Here is an 18597-nt window from a genome sequence, read left to right as displayed (position 1 = left end):
CAACCTGCCCCACTCTGTAGGTCATCAGAACCCTTGGGAGGGCAGACATTCTTTACCTCTCAGCTGCCCTGGGGCAGTAGAAGTCAGGTTTAAAGAGGGCAACAGGTGATGTGCTAAATCTCTTACTGCTTATGCAAGTCAAGGTAAAACTTCTTAGCTAATTGTGTACCAGTAGTTCTCTGCTGGGGGGTGAATTTCCCCCATAAGACATTGGGCGATGTCTGGTGACATTTCTGGTCATTAAAACTTGAGGGGGATGGAGGCAGGGGATGCTGCCAAACATTCTACAATGCCACGGGCCCCACAGAGAATGACCCAGCCCCAAATGCCACTATTGCCGAAGGTGGAGAAGCCTTTGCGTGTCAGTCTGTCTTTTTGCTCGGCCCATCCACCCTGCAATGACCTAAATGCCTACTCTGTACTCAGTGCACGAGAAAGACAGGCTCTGCTCCTTGGGGTTTACTCTGGTGTGGAAGACAGGCGGTAAGAAAACAAGCATATAATTCTATACGCTAAGTGCCATGAAGTAGGGAGCAAACTGTAATGAGAGAAATGACAATGGGGACCTGACTGGATCCAGGGTGAAGGGGGAGTGTCAGACCTTCTATGGAACACCAGACCCACAGCAACAACCATGTGTCAAAACCAGTGATGGGGAAGTGAGCAAGACCCGCACGCGTAGAGCTGGGCCCCATGCAGAATGAACAGACACCCACCACGCATCCTCCCTGGGTTTATCAGGCACTCACTGTGTGTCCTGCATGGAGACAGGAGCGGGACAACCTGAAGTCAGCAGGGCAGCTCTGGCCCATGGCCTCGGAGCTCAGTCTAGGAGGGTCCGGTACAGGTACGGGATGTAGGGGCTGGGGCTTCTGGGAGGTGAGTGGGCTGGCCAGGCCACAGTAGGAAAGCCCCCTCGAAGGGCAGGAGCATGCTTGGTGCAGTCTGCAGGCCGCTGTGGTCCAGAACGTCGGGACTCGATGGAGAATCAGGGGCTCCAGGCCAAGGTTGCGGGATGGGTTGTAGTTCAGGTTGTAGGAGCCACTGTGGGCTTTTCTCTTGTCCAATATTCCAGGTCTTGCCTCCGAACCACACAGCCAGTGGGTGCAGCACTGCTCAGAGCCTTCAGGAAAGCCTCCACCCAACCCTCTGAACCAAGCACAACAGGATTGGGGGGGGCCCTCCGGAAGAGTCCACCATCACCCCACACAGGCTGTGTCAGTGTGCCCCCTTCCTTGATTTCCTGCTGTGGCTCAGGGCCACCCAGCCCCCCCAGCCCCACCTCACACGGGGACCTCTGGTGGTCCTGAATGGACACATATGTCACAGAACACTGATAGGGTACGCCAAGGTCTTACATGATCAGAAACCAAGGACCCCGTGGCACCTTCCCTGTGGACCCCCATTCAAACATCACATTGAAATCTGCCTCCCACCTGACCTGTGGTGGTGCAGTGGATAAAGCATCAACCTGGAAACGCTGAGGTTGCCGGTTCGGATCCCTGGGCTTGCCTGGTCAAGGCACATTTGGGAGTTGATGCTTCCTGCTCCTCCCCCCTTCTCTCTCTCTCTCTCTCTTTCTCTCTCTCCCCCCTCTCTATAATGAATAAATAAAATCTTAAAAAAAACAAAAAACAAAAAAAAGAAAAAAAAAAAAAAGAAACCTGCCTCCCAACCACCTGCTCCCCTTCCCAGTTCAAAGACAGCACTCTTTACTGAAGAAGCAGCTTTGGAAAGCATTTACCAGGGCCTTGGCAGCAGTCTTGGGCACCGTGAACTTCATCCCAGCTCTGGCACAGCCTCAGCGCTGACAGCTGGCTTCCTCGTCTCACCTTCCAAAGGCTTCTCTCGAAAGGTTCTGTCACTACCTTGATTTCAGTGGTGGTGGTAGGCACGTGGTTCTGTGTGGGCCTGGGGGAAGAGTCTATGGACAACTTTCTAACCTGAGCACTACGACCAGGGAGAACTCTTGCTCGATTCTGGACAAAAGCTGCCAATGAAAAAGGTGCTACCAGCTCACTCCGAAGCAAGTGGCTGGTTGTTCCTGGTCACAGAACACCCCTGGCTGCCCTAGGCCCGCGCTTGCGGTGTCCCCAGCTCTCAGGGGCCGCAACGCCGACTCTGGAGATCTTAGGCTCAGGAGAAGTGTCCTCACGGGCCTGGCGAGTCTGCCAGGAACCCTCGCTGGGAGTGCAGTAGGGAGTTAGAAACGGGTGCATGCAGCTGGAGCTGGGAGAGGAAGCCTGAGGTGGCCAGGACAGCAGCGTGGAGAGCTTAGGAAGCCCTCACCCTCCGGCACTGTCCTCAGGGGCCACACATCTAAGCACCCTTGTGTCCTAGACAAGTAGCCAGGGGGTGGACGAGTCCAGAGCTACATCAGCCCAGGTCACTGCCTTCAGTGGGCTCACTTATTAGGTAGCAGTACAAAGGTCATCTGAACTGTGCATATGCTGTTCATTTATTTACTTATTTTGTCACAACAGATGGCCTGATAGAGCTTGGTGATTAAATGGTACAGTAAATACTTTACTTCAGGTGGCTTTGGTGCTATGGCAGCCACCATGAAGTAGTCAGGTCATCTTAAAGAAGCCCAGTGGTAAACCCAAAGTAAGTTTGGACAAGGTATTTCTGATAGGCCACCTGGCTGGGCCTATTCAAAGCCAGACATAACTCAACTCTAACTGGTATTTGCAGATAACATGATGTGGAAGCCCTCCAGAACAGCTGGGTTCTGGTGAAGGGTGAAGATCAGTCCTTCCCTTCCAAGACCTTGTTCACAAAACTCTATTTTCTTAGCAAACCTTTCCTTCAGAGGGAAGGTTAAGTCTCCATCAAGAAGAGGCTGAAGTATTAAGATCTCAAATCAAGGAGGCTGCGTCAGTGGGTCTCAGCGGTGCGGACTAGTGCCATGGCTTTACAGGGGACCCAGCTGCAGCAGGCACCAAGGACGCTTGCAAGCAGAAAGGCTTGGAGTAGAGAGAAAGAGAAAAGGGGGAGGAAAGGGTTAACAGGATAAACAAAACCACACGCAGCAACACCCCAGGTCATTCCCAGGTGGCTCTTCCATGTGATGTCTTTCTTCCAATGGCCAAATAGCTATTAATGCAACTTATATTTATGGGCAGTCTTTAGGCTATTGTCTGTTGTTGATTTAAGAGAGCAGTCATGGTTTTGAAAACGTAGCCCCTTTACTGATGAAGGAGAGAGGGCAGTTAATGAAAAGGGTTGAGTCGCAATCTCCAAAGCCTTCCTACGTGATCTTAGACAAATCACCTGCCCAGAGTCAACTTCTTCAGGGCCCCCAGCCAGGCAAGGGTAAAGTGTAAGAAGTCAAGCTTAGAGGAGCCTTTTCTGAACCCCTTCCCGTTGCCCAGAGGAAGGCAGTGGAGCCGTGGCACTCCTGTTGACCCTGTAGAGCCGGCACAGGGAATGCGGGACAGAAGAAGGCATGGGGCAGCTGAATTTATGGCCTTGTTATTGATAAAATGATAGAGCTGGTGGAAACCCATTATATTTGTACCCAATGCATTACAGACAAGAAAACCCATACACCTGTGACCACAAGGCCAGACCCAAGAGTAGCTCCAACAGGGGCCAAAGGGGCAGTAGGAATCCCCACCCCAGGCATTCTCTGGAGAAAGGGGCCCTTGAAAGTACCATCAGGATCATTACTGCAGCTGCGCCATCTGGTGGTGAGGGTCTGGGGCACTTTGTGCCACCACTGGAGCCCCAGGAATATCAGTCGCCCAAAGAGTAAGACCATGGGGTACTGGGGACCTCCAGGATACCTCTTTCTGGTGCACCCTCAGTGAGCACAGACTACCGCCACCTACCTACCTGGCTGACACCACTGGCTTGCCATTTTTGTTAGGGGACTGGAGAAATGGCTCCAGGCACTGACCTCTCAAAGTTTACTTTCCTCACCTGTCTGAAAAAAAAACAAAAAACCTAAAAATCTGTAACACCTTGTTAAGAAGATGAAGATGGCTGTTCCCTTCAGAGCGCCGAGTGGGAGGGACAGGGCTGGGGGAGGCTGGGTCACTGCGCACACGCTCACCGCTGTTGGTCTTCCCGGTACCAACATGGACGCTCATGGTCTTCCCGGCTGTTACAGCCCCTCTCCCACCCAGACCTCTCTCCAAGGCGGCCTCGCCCTAAGGCCCTGTGTGCTCCAGGCTGAGTCCCAAAGGGCTGAGGAAGATTCCAGAAGTACCAGAGAACTTCTTCTACATTGTCAAGAAAGAGACCTCAAGAGGAAAGCCCCCACCCACCTAGAGTGGACCACCTCAAAAGCAGACCCCAGGTACCCCAGCTCAAACTCATCAAATCAGTCAACTTTGACCCCCTCTAACATGTCACCAGAGTGCCGGGAGGCTCCAGAATATTGTCTCAAACATACTCTTTGTCACCAGGCCAGCTGGCCCCCAGTAGCTCCTCCCATCTCTGACAGTTCCTCCTCCACACAGGAGCAGAGAAGATTCTAAAAACCGGGTTCAGAGCAGAGCTGAGAGCTGTCAGTGCTCCCACTGCCCTCCCTGTCCACCTTGTCTCCTCACCGGCTTCCCACTGTCCCTGGGGCCCACAGCCAGCTCTTCCCACCCCAGGGCCTCTCTGAAGCCTGCCCCATGGCGGGACCTGACTCAGCCGAGTGTCATCTCAGGCCCTCCCTGGAGCCCTCTCATCCGCCAAGCAGCATTCGAGGGGAGTGGTCTGGAAGAGGGGCTCTAGAGCCCACCGACCACCTGAATTCAAATCCAGACCCTAACACTGTCCAGCTAGGTGGCCTTGGACGAGGCACTGGAGTTCCCTGTGCCTCAGTCTCCCTGTAAGGCAAAGATTAATGAGTTCATATATTCCTCTAATGCCTAGGATATGGCAGGTGCCACAAAACATGTCAAATAAAGAAGGAACAAACAAGAAGGGTTCTCTGGGCCAAGAGTAAGTTGGGGGCAGGCTGTGTGTGAACCCCTAACCCCAGTGTTCCTCCACAGGCTTTTCAAGAGGAAGGGTCCCCTCAGCCTTCAAGCAGGTACCAGGAGGCCCAGCCACAGGTACCGCTGCCGTGGTTTCCTCCCCATGGCCTAGACAAGAAAGTCGGAAGTCTGAACCGCAGAAGACCAGGAAGAGCTGCGCTGGAGTAGGAATGAACTCAGGAGCTGCCGGACCCCAGGCACGGCACCGGGAGAACCTGCAGCTCCCTCCTTCCTGTGCTGAGAAGTCATGCCCAGGTTCCAGACCGCTCTGGTCCCCTTGGAGCCTTCCTGTGCCCCCACCTAGCAGCGACTGAGAGGGTCAGAGATGCAAAGATGTTGGCATTGCCACAGTAAATTGCCCAAACCCTACTGTGTTTCTGTCCAGGTTAAAGGGCCAAAGAGAGGAAAGTGGCAGCTGCACTAGCTCCTCAGCTAGGCCAAGGCCTCGTGCAAGCTTGTTCTCCCCCTTCCTTCACCCCTTGCCCCCAGCCCAGGCCCCCAGTTCTATGAGCCCGTGAGCCCAGATCTCCCAGACCAATGTCAGAGCAAAGTCAAGGAGGCCCAGCCAGCACCTCAGTGTTCATTCTGATGGCCCTTGTTCCTTCTGAGATAATAATAGCTCCACTTGACTGCAGGGGAACAAGTGAAAATGCCGGCAGAGGCCAGGCCCCACTCAGGGATGAGTGACAGGCCAGGTGGCTGCGGGCCCCACAGTGGTGGGTTTGTGGCTTGCCGACAGGGGGCAGCCGCCCCTTGGCTATGGCAGCCTGCGGACAGGCAGATGGTAGTCCCGGGTGAGAAGTCCAATCTCTTGGTAAAATCTTCTAATAGCTAAATATTGGTGGCACCATAATTCAAACTTTTTAAAAAGTCCTGTGCTATTGAAACACAAGTGTCTCTGCATGGGATTAGGTCTGGAGTTTCCAACTCCATCCATCATGGCAGTTTTTCACAAACTTGCTGTTAACAGCGGCTGCCATTTAAGGTTGCCTTTCTGAGTGTCAGGTGCTACCTGTCTGATCTAATTATCCAGGAACCCGGATCCTTTCCTTATAACTCAGCAAGTCAGGGAGTTGCCCCAGGCTGTGGGGTAGACAGTGGGGGCTGAGGTTGGTGCTCAGTCCTGTTTGACATCAAAACCAGGGACCTTAATTACAGGCTTTAGTCCCCAACCTGTACTTCTGGGCTTGGGGGCTGGGCCCCTCTGACCTCTCCTTGGTGTTTCTATACATGTCCACAGCCCCTACCCTCTCGCTTACTCAGGGGACCTTCCTCCACCTCGTCACAAGACCTCATGTGCGGCGTCTCCCAAGCACTAACCCTACACCAGGGGTCCCCAAACTACAGCTCGCAGGCCGCATGCGGCCCCTTGAAGCCATTTATCTGGCCCCCGCCGCAATTCCAGAAGGGGCACCTCTTTCATTGGTGGTCAGTGAGAGGAGCACATTGACCATGTCATTAGCCAAAAGCAGGCCCATATTTCCCATTGAAATACTGGTCAGTTTGTTGATTTAAATTTACTTGTTCTTTATTTTAAATATATTCCCATTTTGTTTTTTTACTTTAAAATAAGATATGTGCAGTGTGCATAAGGATTTGTTCATAGTTTTTTTTTATAGTCCGGCCCTCCAATGGTCTGAGGGACAGTGAACTGGCCCCCTGTGTAAAAAGTTTGAGGACCCCTGCCCTGCACAGTCTCCTGACCGGATCAGGCCAGGACGAGGCAGTGTCCTCCAGCCCCCTCCCCTCTAGCCGCTGCCAACTGGGCTTCCATTCGGCCTGTGACATTTAAAACTATCTGTGCACCCATGGCACGGAGAACCCAACACCCCAGCTGTTGACAGAGCACTGCCTCATTTGGTCCGCACATGCCCGCGCTTCCAGTAAAAGCGTAAGCTGACCCAGAGCTCGGGGCCATCCGAACCCTCCGTCCCAATCACGCCAGCCCTTATTTGGCTCCCTTGTCAAGTGTATTGTCAGCTCGAGCCCATTCCTGACCCTACAAGGAGAAGGCAGGCACAGGCTTGGGGGGCTTGAGCAGCAGGGGAAGGTATGGGCCATCTGTGTGCCATGAGAGGAGCACATGCCTGGAGCGTGGTGTGATGTCCACCACAGCTGTCCCTCTCCCTGGCTTCCCATCCTTTGGGCCCCAAGGCCCTGCTATTAATATAGTGCAAAGAGGCCTGCAGCTGCCGTGGCAAAACCTTTCCACACAGACGGCGACAACTGACATCATACCGATTTGGGCTCCGTATGTTCCAAACGTGCATTCTTTTAAAAAGCACAGCTGAGATTTGCCTGGTCACTAAAAATGTGTCTGCTTTGCTTTGGGCATTGGGGAAACCTCTACTGGTCACTTTGGGCCTGTTAAAGGGGGCCTAAGAGCTGAGTGGTGGTTTTGGAGACTCCGGGGCTCCCAGGAACAAGGACGCACTGGATCTGTGCAGTGATTTCGGGAGAGGAGAGAAGAGGGGTCAGGATCCTGGCGCGTGCCCCATGGAAGGAAGAGGGCATCGAACACATGAAAGAGGCACTTGGAAGGTTGGGGCAGCCGGGAGCAAGAGTGGCAGGGCTGGTGGCTCCACAGCTGTGCTGGGGCTTCCAGGCCTCGTCGCCACTTCAGTGTGCTTCGAAGTTTCCACAAGTTTAAAAATATACATGTGAAAAAATATTCAACAAATGTCTGAAGAGGGCCTAGTGTGTGCCAGCAGTTCTGGGCACCCTTTGATCTAAGAAAGGTGAGCAGAGGCCTGCCGTGCGGGTCAGGGACAGCTCGGCCAGGGAGTCATCCCCTCGGGCCTCAGCACCAGGTCCATTCCCCAGATGCCTTGGGTGTTTCAGCTGTCCCAGGCCCTTGACCCATAGAGACAGTCTGAACACATATTTAAAATTTTAGTATTTAAAAATACTACTAGTACTGTAACCATCCAGCCCACCCAACAAAGAGCACAGCCAGTGGAGTTCAGCTCCAGAACACCCTTCTTCCTCGTCCACCTTCTCCACCAGGTGACCAGACAGGATCTGGGCCTTACCGTGTGCATGCTGTGAACATTTTAGTTTTATCACATGCATGTAGGCTTAGTTTTGCTTTTGGACTTAATGAAAAGCCTATCTTACCACATATCTGAACATATATTTTTAGGCACTGGTTCTTTTCTGGCATTTTCTAGCATCCAAACAAAAACAGAGAACAGACTGGTGAAGACTCACCTTCCCCACCCACCCCCCAAAAAAGAGGAACACCAGCAAGAGGTAAAGGGGCTGAGCTTCCGCCTCTGTGGTTGGGGACACAGCTCTGAAGAGACCAAAGGCGTGGGGTCAAGCCCCACTGACAAGCCCGTTTCTTGGCTGCATCTGCGAACACAAACATGTGAAGTGACGGCAAATGTCATAGTAAAGGCAGATCAAGACAACTACATTTGTCGATTTATTATTAGAAGCCAAATGTCATGGAAAGAAAACGTGCCCTGAGTAATTTAGTCCTGTTGAAATTCAACAGGCCCCAGCTGGTTGCAACCAGAACCGCCTGCCATTCCTCAGCTAAGCGGTGCCTGCTAGAGACTGGCGTCAAGATCAAATCTGTCCCCTTTGATGGTAGTTGTCTGTTGGCAAAGGCAACAAGAACCTAGTGCACAACAGAGACGCTGACATAGCATCCCCCCAAGGGTCCAAATGGTGTCCCCTAAGCAGGTGGACAGACTTGGCCCCTGCCCATAAGTTGGTGAGAAGAGAGTGTTGGACTAGGTCACAGTGGTGCCCAAGATGATTCGCAGGGGATAAGAGCCAACACCGTCCGTGTGAAGAGCTATGCCTTGATCTTCATGAGTATTTAAAAATACTTAGCTAGAGGCCAAGTGATTTGGTGTAATTGTCACTCTCTTTTAAATATGCTAAAAAAACTAATAATAGTAATTATATTATTTCATGTTCTTTATGTATATATTATAATGTTAAAACTATATTATTAATAATAGTCATATCATCAAGGAAGGCCAGGGTACCCACTCAACCTGGTTTGCCAGGCAAGTACTGGCTTACCCATCATCGCAGCATCCCCTCCAGCTAGCGCTGCCTTTCACGCTCAAAACTGTCCCATTCGAATGACAAATTCAACTGTAGCCCTCATTTTACACCATGACTGACTCGTCTGTGCCCGCAGGGAGCAGGGCAGGGAGCAGACAGGGAGGACAGGGGCCCTGGTTTCAGAGTCTGGAGAGCATTCTTTCAACTGTGGCCATTCCCAATTTAAACTGTTTAGACCGGGGGTCTCAAACTCAACTCAGCAGCATGTGGGCCGCAGAGCAAGATCACAGCCATTTGGCGGGCAGCACTAGGTCTACAAAAGGCAACTGTTACGCAACACTTTTCTCACTGCAGTTGAAAACAAAAAAAAATCAGTACAACAAGCACAATCGTACATGCAGTTTACTCAGTGTCACAAAACGACCAGAAACTGTAGTTCGCATCACAACTGCCGTTAACTAAGCTAATACCTAGTTAGGATGCTAGAGAAATGAAAAATACAAGTAGGCCCCTAGGCTTACTTAATTTTATCCAAAATATTTTGAACTTCGTGGATTAGTCTGTGGGCTGCACAAAATTGTTCGGCGGGCTGAAAGTTTGAGACCCCTGGTCTAGATCCAGGCTCAGAAGAGGTCTACCATTCAGGTTCAAAATGACCAGACGAGGAGAGTGCTGTGACCAGAGCTCTGCCCGAGTTCTCGGACGGACACCGTTTCTCCCAGCACTCAGCAGCTACCTGGGGGCCGGAGGGACTGGACCAGACAGACCCAGGCACTCGGCTGCTCCTTCTAGTACCTTTCAGTCAGGCTTTCCCCGCACCTCTCTGTGGCGGAGCTTGGAAATGCATTTCAAAAAAAGTTCTACTTTTTTATGTGACCGGTTGGATACAAAAATGACAATACCAAAGCCATGGCCCCACAGGGAAATAGCTCCGGGCCCTACTCCCAACGTGTGTGACGCTCCTGCTAGAGGGTGGAGACACTGGTGGCCTTGTTCTGAAGGGCAACTGAGTCAAAGCTCCATGTCTACCTGTGACCTAGCAGTTGTACTGCCTGAAGTCATCCCTAGAGAACGCTTGTAAGCATGTCCACAGAGGAATGTGCCAGGACAGGGGCGGAGGTGCCGTTTGTAAGGGACCAAATGCCCACAGGGAAGTGACTATGGAGTCTTCTATTCAGATCACAGATGATGGGGTGACCATTCAAAAGAACAAGGGAGCTCTTATGTGAGCCAGTGCATATCTCTAAGATATGCCTGCCGAGTGACAGGCCACAAAGTGACATAGACACTACTCATATTTTTTTTAAAAGGCATTTCTCTGGAAACTGGTCAGTATATGTGAAGTTGGTCATCTTGGAAGGATTTGAGAGATCGAGATTAGAGACTGTGGATAGCAGAGTGTCATTAAAGCAAAATTTAGTCTTAGCTCTAGTTAAGTATATATATATTTTTAGTATTTTCAATTTGTGATGTATCTAATTCATATATTCCATGTATAATTGAACGTTACATTTTTAATAGTAATGGCTAGGAGAAGCAGCTGTTATGTCACAGTTTCATAAAGTAGACATCTTGACAAAGGGTCTGGAGAAACATTGGCTTCCCTCTCTCATACCCAATCCCCATATTTGGGGGACCAGCTTTAAGTAATAACTGGTACTTTTGGAGTTGACTGGACTTTTGAATAATCAGTAGAAAAAGAGTGTCACCCAATGACCCTAGCCACTCCCTTGCCCCGCCCTTGCCATCGCCATGTTGCCAGGCTTGGTGGTAGGGCATGGTATAGTTCTATTTCCAGCTTCCCGGACACTTTTAGCCAGCCCTTTCTTGCTGCCCTTCAATAAGGAGCTGGCGGGATGTGCATTCTAAAGCGATCAAGAAAGAATGTGAAGCTGTAGACAGTCTGCCTGGATGCTGACAAAAAATAGACCTGCTATCAAGGGGGTGGACATTTGAGCCCTTGGTCCATGTCCCCTCTCTACATGAAGACTTACTTGGTGCATAGTGAAAAGGGACTGAACTAGGACTATGGACAATTCTGTCCAAGAGATGGTTTTGCAGCTAACCAACCAATTTCAATCTTTCTCGGAGCCTCACTTTCCTCTCTTGTACAATGACGGGGCTAAGACTTCATCTCCCAAGTCCCTTCCAGCTCTCGGATGACTTCTTTCCACAACTTTGGTTGGAACTCAACTCGGGATGTACCTCTCTGTGCCCTCCTGACCACCAGGTTGTCCTGCTTCCACTGACCTCTAGATCCACGAAATTTTTCTGTGTTGTTGACAATTCCTCACATGTGGTCCAAAGGCATTTCCAGCTCGAGTCAAACACAGGACTCACAGTTGCCTCTCACCCCACCCCAGGTCTCTTTCAACACTTCTCTGGCTCAGAGCAAGGTACTGCCTTCTGTCTACTCCCACCTGGGCATCATCCTTCATATAGCAAGTTCCCCACATCTATTTGTCACGAAGCTGTTAGGCAACCTCATAAATAACTCCCAAGGCCACTCTCGCCAACCCCATTTTTATATATTTCTAGAACCAACCACCTCCCTAGACCCAGCTTTCATCATCTCTAACCTACTCTCAAATTCCATCCCTACCGTGTGGCCAGAGAGGTTTTTGAAGTAGATGATTTGAATACAGCAAGTCCCAGCCATTAGAACAAAGGTTTCCCATTGTTCCTAGGATGTTCAAGACACAAGACTATATTTTGTCCTGCCTACATGGCAGCCCCTGCTACCCTTGCAGACTCCTGTCACTCTGTGCTCCAGCTCTGCTGACCTCTGCCAGCTGTCCTAACACGTTCACTCCTTTCCAGCAGAGGGCCTGCGAACACATGATTCTACACTTGGAATTCAGCACCCCAGCCACCGGTGCTCAGTCTTCAGTTCACAGCGCGAGTGTGCACGGATCATCTTCTTGGGAAAGTATTCCCTGACATGCCCCAGTCTGGGGCAGCTTCCTTCACTGTGCGCTCTGAAAAGAACGAGTTTCTTTTCCAGTGCTCTTAGCTCAGGTTGTAACGAGACCCTACTTACTTAATGTGATGATTCATTATTTCCAGATCCCCTACTAAATGCACCGAGGGGAGAGACAGAGTCTGATTTAGCTCACTGTCATATTCCTAGTGCCTGGCAGTCAGTGGCCTACAATGGAGATCAGCGAAGATTTGTAGATCAAACCATGGCTTCTAAGACTTTCCATCTAGAGGCCACTAAGAGGGAACTGGAAATTCATATAGATAAAACCCAACTTAACTGGCCTTTCTAACTTTCTATTCCTTTTTTTTTTCCTGCCTAGGTGGACTCCTCCCAGTCCTCATCATCACTCTCTTGACCTTTACCACTATCACCACTGTCACCAGCACCAACACCATCACCACCTCCACCAGCACAACCAGCACCTCCACCACCACCATCACCACCGATACCATTCCCGCCATCACCACCAGCACCACCACCATCATAAATGACAGGTGCCAATGACAATTGAGCTACTGCTTCAGTTTGCTTGTTATTGACCATTGATGGCTAGGCACTTTCTGTTTATTTGTTTACTTGATCATCTCCACAACCCTGGAAGGCAGGTTTTCTTGAAGCTTAGAGGAACTTTATTTTGCAACTGAGAAGACAGAAGTCCAGACAGTTAATGCCAGTGGTCAGCTATGAAGCAGAAGGAGGTAAGATGTACCCCATGTATAAGATGCACCTTAATTTTGGGATCCGAAATTTGGAAAAAAAAATGTATTACATAAAGTTATTGAACTCAAGTTTTATTAATCATAAAATTCACACAACTCCTCATCACTGTCAAAACTCCCATCCATTATCTTGTCCTCATCTGTGTCTGATGACAAATCACTGTCTTCAACAATGAGAGCAAAAACAAGTGCAAAAAAGTGGGAGATACAAGTAAAAAAATCTACAACCACTGTATAAGCTGCACACAGTTTTTAGACCCCCCCCCTTTTTTTTTTATAATAAATTTTTATTAATGGTAATGGGATGACATTAATAAATCAGGGTACATATATTCAAAGAAAACATGTCTAGGTTATTTTGTCATTAAATTATGTTGCAAACCCCTCGCCCAAAGTCAGACTGTCCTCCGCCACCCTCTATCTAGTTCTCTGTGCCCCTCCCCCTCCCCTAACTCTCTCCCTCCCTCCCTCCCATGTCCTCCCTCCCCCCACCCTTGGTAACCACCACACTCTTGTCCATGTCTCTTAGTCTCATTCTTAAGTTCCACCAATGTATGGAATCATGTAGTTCTTGTTTTTTTCTGATTTACTTATTTCACTCCTTATAATGTTATCAAGATCCCACCATTTTGCTGTAAATGATCTGATGTCACCATTTCTTATGGCTGAGTAGTATTCCATAGTGTATATGTGCCACATCTTCTTTATCCAGTCTTCTATTGAAGGGCTTTTTGGTTGTTTCCATGTCTTGGCCACTGTGAACAGTGCTGCAATGAACATGGGGCTACATGTGTCTTCACGTATCAATGTTTCTGAGGTTTTGGGGTATATACCCAGTAGAGGGATTGCTGGGTCATAAGGTAGTTCTATTTGCAGTTTTTTGAGGAACCACCATACTTTCCACCATAATGGTTGTACTACTTTACAGTCCCACCAACAGTGAATGAGGGTTCCTTTTTCTCCACAGCCTCTCCAACATTTGCTATTACCCGTCTTGTTGATAATAGCTAATCTAACAGGAGTGAGGTGGTATCTCATTGTAGTTTTGATTTGCATTTCTCTAATAGCTAATGAAGCTGAGCATCTTTTCATATATCTGTTGGCCATTTGTATCTCTTCCTGGGAGAAGTGTCTGTTCATGTCCTCTTCCCATTTTTTTAATGGATTGTTTGTTTGTTTGTTGTTGAGTTTTATGAGTTCTTTGTAAATTTTGGATATTAGGCCCTTATCTGAGCTGTTGTTTGAAAATATCATTTCCCATTTAGTTGGCTTTCTGTTTATTTTGTTGTCAGTTTCTCTTGCTGAGCAAAAACTTTTTATTCTGATGTAGTCCCATTCATTTATCTTTGCCTTCACTTCTCTTGCCATTGGAGTCAAGTTCATAAAATGTTCTTTAAAACCCAGGTCCATGATTTTAGTACCTATGTCTTCTTCTATGTACTTTATTGTTTCAGGTCTTATATTTAGGTCTTTGATCCATTTTGAATTAATTTTAGTACACGGGGACAGGCTGTAGTCGAGTTTCATTCTTTTGCATGTGGCTTTCCAGTTTTCCCAACACCATTTGTTGAAGAGGCTTTCTTTTCTCCATTGTGTGTTGTTGGCCCCTTTATCAAAGATTATTTGACCATATATATGTGGTTTTATTTCTGGGCTTTCTATTCTGTTCCATTGGTCTGAGTTAGACCCCCCTTTTTTATGTGCGTCTTATACATGGGAAATATGGTATATACCAGCCCATCTGACCCCAAATCTGGCTTTCCTCAGTCTTTCTGTTGAGTCCTTTTCACAGGGTACCATCTTGTGGGTTTTTTTTAACCCACCTAAATACTGTCAGAGAGAAGACATTAAAAGGAATCTTTTTTAAAAAAGAAACTCAATTAGGCTTCCCCCATTCCATCCCTCTCACATAGTAAAGGAGCAGAGTACTCTTGCTCACATACTTTCAGAGAACATGGCGAGGTACAAAGGAAAGGTAAAGAAACTAGAAAAAGAAATAAAACTAAACGACATGACTAATTAGAATAAAAAAGAATAAACAAGCCTGACCAGGCTGTGGCATGATGGATAGAGTGTTGGCCTGGGACCCAGAGGACCCAGATTCAAAAGCTCCAGGTCGTCGGCATGAGGAGGGCTCATCTGGCTTGAGCGAGGGGTCGCCAGCTTAAGCCCAAAGGTCACTGGCTCTACTGCAGCCCCCCAGGTCAGGGCACAGGTGAGAAAGCAGTCAGTGAACAAACAAGTAAAGTGCTGCAACAAAGAACTGATGCTTCTCATCTCTCTCCCTTCCTGTCTGTCCCTCTCTCTCAAAACAAACAAACAAACAAACAAAAAACCACAAAGAATAAACCAAAACTTATTTTAAAGTGAAAAAAGAAGTCCTGAATTACCAAATACCATAAAACTGTCAAGTCTAAGAGGGCACCAGTCGGAAGTCCCTGATTTTGAGATTTCAGACAGTGCTGAAGTTTCAAAAGGAATGTGGGGTGCCGACCTGGGTTTGCCAACTTTTGTTGTTGTTGTTGTTTTCAACAGGTTTATTAGTAAAGTCAGTTAGAAAAAAACAAAATTAAACTCTTTGAAAAACCCTTTAAAATCTTAAAACAAAAACCCCAAATTACAATTTTCATTTAAAAATAAATGACACTGAAATACTAAAAGGCAGGAAGCTTAGTCCCTTCCCGGAATAAATGCAGCCTGATGGAAATCCCACTAGGTCATTTTTATTTTTTTCATTCACTGCGGGTTGGCCTTTGGCAGTCACCGACTTAGTAAAGCTCTTTCCCTCGTTCAGGAATCCCTTTCTACGAAATCCTCTAGCAGCTGTCTGCTAGAGCAGGCCTCTGGTTGCCTCATAAACCAACCAATTCTAAAAGTAGCAGAATATGAGAAAAATGCACAAAAATCAATACCATTTCTATAAACATGGAATAAATAGCCTGAAAATATAATGAAGACAGAGAGCCTGTTCACAACAGCTACAGAAGTATCAAATACTTGGGAAATAGGGTACATGGGCACACATATGACATAATAGAATTATATAATGCAAAACACAAATCCTTAATGGGAGAAATAGAAACTCAAAATAATGGAGAGATCATACTTCTGGTTTAAGGCTAAATGCAGAAAAGACGACAATATTTCCCAACTTAATTTATAGACTGAATGCAATTTCAGTCAAAATATCAGCCAAGTCATTACAGAACTTGATAAAAATGGTTTTCAAATTCTTTAGAAAAATTAATGGGCAAAACTATCAGAATTCTGAGATAACGTGCAGTAGAAGGTACTTGCCCCAGCAGATCTTAAAATACAGTATAAAACAATGATCAATAAGGCGGTAAACCAACCACGGTGAAACACTGCGAAAGATGCCACAACTTAACAAATGGAGCCGGAATAAACTAGCTACCAATAAAAACACACGTAACCCACATCATCCCACAATAGTCTGAGGATAGATACGTGTTTTTCAAAACCCTCTTATCTCTACTGTAGACAGGGTTTTTTGTTTTGTTTTATTTTTTAATGAATTAAGCAACATCAGAAAATTTCAAAGTGACAAAGATGAAGATTTCCTGACAGTATTAAAAAAACAACTTTGTAATTCCTATATATTTTATAGGGTCATCTCAAGCCCCATTCCTAGGGTGCTTGTAATCAAAAGCACATTTGGAATAGATTCCTCTTATTCTCTAATCGTGAGTGTGTGTGTGAGTGTGTGTAGTGGGGGGATCTCCTGTCTGGGCTCCCTAGCCAGCGCCCTGCCTGCCCACTTGGCGCCCATAGGCCCCACGCAGACCTCTTGCCAGTCCTTAGCTTCCTACCTATCCAATCTGTCCTCAAGGGTAATTATGATTTGGAAAAACAATGGCTTTCTCTTCCTTCTTTCTCCGGAGTGAAGAGCTGGGAGGAAGTAATGGCTGTTTTATGAAGGAATTTCTAGACCAGCAAAGGGAAAACTCCCAAATTACATTGATTTTTAGCCTAAACAGTGGATGGAGGAGGGAAGGCTCAGAAGTCATCACCAGCCTAAGAGTTTTTATTTCTGATTTTGAGTAGATCTATTCTTCATTCTCCAGTTTCATGACATTTTCTTTAACATGTGCAGTGTATGTCTAGCCGTGGGCCCTGCTGGGACCTGTATTATTTTGGCCCTGAAAGTGACTTTGTCAGTCATCCAGGCCAACATCTCCGGAGCCTTACAGGCAAGGGAGGAAGGGTGGAGAGAAGAGATGGAAGTGAACCAAATGCCAGTGCCTCGGAAGAGAGGTGGGCCCGTTGGCATGCACCTGCTCTGCCGGCTGCTAAGCATTAGCTGAAGCAGGTCAATTTCCACACACCTGTCTGGCTGTCAGGGTCCTGCAACCTGAGGGGGCCACACACCCAAACACCAACTGCCTTTTGGAAAAACAAAGCAAGTGCAAAAAACAAATACCATAGAATTCTCTCTAACTTAAAGCAACGCAGAAGTGAATGAAACTGACTTTCCCTGGTTATCAGGATGGACTGATTACAAAGCCCAGAGTCATTTGCCTGCAGATAATTGCCTCAATTCTCCACTTCACTTTGCACATATAGAAACAGTCCCAATCTACCAGAGCCTCAGTGACTAGACATGTAAAATTGGTCTAATCATATTTTGAAGAGCTGGAGCTGAAAGGATTTCTATGAGTGTGTGCCTGAACCATGACACCAATAAGACTCACTCCCCCGGCTTGCTGCTTGCTCCCCCACCAAGTCTGAAGCGGTGAGTCAGAGCCTCTGCAGATGAGAGAAAAACAACTTGGAGGCTCTCTGTCAGTGCTGGTGGCTGGAGGAAAAGGGGGGATGACCAGGAGCTGGATAAGAGCTACAACCCCGAGCCCAAAGATTGAGAATTGAGTCACCCTCTGCAATCAGCAGGGTTTCTACCCGCAGTCCTCAGCTACAGGAAGCTGGTATGCAGGGCAGAGGGAGACAGCTGAGACACGAATCACCTGGGCTGCGGGCATCTTTGGACACTGACGTCTCAGCTGGCCATAGGAATGAACCAGGCAAGCTAGAATGTATGCTGGGACTAGGCAGATGGACAGAACCTGGTCCCAACATTCATACAGGACAAAGCCAGCTGGAAAAGCTGAGTGCTAGAGCCAAAGCAGAGAATGGGAGGCGCTATGCCCACGGGGGACCTGTACACCCAAGCTTACGCTTTGCCTGAGTGAGGGAGCTTCCAGAAGCTTCCTGTTGGATCAAGAGCTTAGAAATTGCTCCTCCCCTGGCAGAGGGAAGGAGGGAGGGAGGTAGTGGATCCATGGGAGAACCTCGATAGAGAACATGGTAAAGGGGAAGGCCACACCAATCCTGGGAAGACAACTGCTACCAGCTCTGTACATAGGAATCTGCTCCAGTAATGATCCTACTCCCTTTCAAAATGCAGGGCACAGATAGAGTATTGTCATCCCAACAATGGCCTGGGCAGAACCCAGTCGTGTGAAGTATTTCCCCCATTGTTTGCTTGTGGTTCTAGATGGCATTCCCCCAAAATCAGAAAATCAGGAGCTCCAGGTTGTCACTGTTTCCTCTGGGGAGAGCCTGTTGATCTCAGGAGTCTGAATCATAGCATCTGAAAAATGACCCAACGTGTCTGCATTGTACCCAGACCTCCAGGGGGTGGGTGGGAGGGGCATAGCCAAATTCTCAGGGTGGTGGGGCCTTTCTGGCTGATTGCCAGTCAGGGGGTGGGGAGTACCTCAGCTCCTAAATTCACTCCTACCCAAAGGAAAGTGTGAAAAGCCCTCCTTCTCCACAAAGTCCTGTCCAATGATTTTCCAAAAAATATGCTCAAGAGTAATTATACCCCCTCACCTGGCAGAGCAGAACCAATCTTTTATCTTGTATCTCATCTTGGAAAGTG

This window comes from Saccopteryx leptura, chromosome 5 (assembly GCF_036850995.1).
Source record: "Saccopteryx leptura isolate mSacLep1 chromosome 5, mSacLep1_pri_phased_curated, whole genome shotgun sequence".
Taxonomy (NCBI): Eukaryota; Metazoa; Chordata; class Mammalia; order Chiroptera; family Emballonuridae; genus Saccopteryx; species Saccopteryx leptura.
This window is presented reverse-complemented; position numbering follows the sequence as displayed.